The sequence below is a fragment of the Manacus vitellinus genome, unplaced genomic scaffold (genome assembly GCF_001715985.3).
Source record: "Manacus vitellinus isolate BGI_N305 unplaced genomic scaffold, ASM171598v3 scaffold_28_pilon, whole genome shotgun sequence".
In the NCBI taxonomy this organism is placed as follows: Eukaryota; Metazoa; Chordata; class Aves; order Passeriformes; family Pipridae; genus Manacus; species Manacus vitellinus.
In genome coordinates, this window is record NW_021940122.1 from 3364156 (window position 1) to 3364833 (window position 678).

Consider the following 678-nt stretch of genomic DNA (forward strand, 5'->3'; position numbering starts at 1 on the left):
GGCGAGCGGAGCCTCCGAAATCCAGTAAAAAGTGTGTGTGTGGGGGAGTGGATATCCATTTTACACGGATCAGGTGAAGCGAGTTGCCTCGGCACGTAGTACCAGGCAGTCGCAGAGGGGCAGAGCCAAATCGCTAGACCTCCGAAACGCTATTAAAAGTAACACAGCCAAGATTTTGGGAGGAGTTCTTCCTCCCACCACCACCTGAAGCAAGACACCGGATATAGGTGTCAGTATAAAGTACACAAATCTTCGTTCGCGAAGCCTAGCCATGATGATGAAAGTACACAGTATAAAGGGTGAACGATAATTAAATGCCGTGCTTGTGCATCACTAAGGCCTTTGAGCACAGTGGACGACTGCTCTGACACGAGCTGTGCTATGTTTTGATTGCTCCGGGATGTTTTTCATGATGCGGACATCAGTTTCCCGTAGCTGTTCTCTCAGCTTGCCCCTGTGCTCCAGCAGCAGGAGTGGGACCGTGTGTCTTGTTCCTGTGCCAAGGGAAATTCTTAGGGAGTTAAGTCTGCCCTTTCAGTGATGCAGAAAAGCAACACAACCACCTCCCCATTAGCAATGGAGTAGTAATTTATGTGTCATTTTCAATCAGTTCTACTGATGCTTTTCTACAGGATTTTTTAAGTTGTCATCACATTTCGACATTTTTAAAAGAGCATC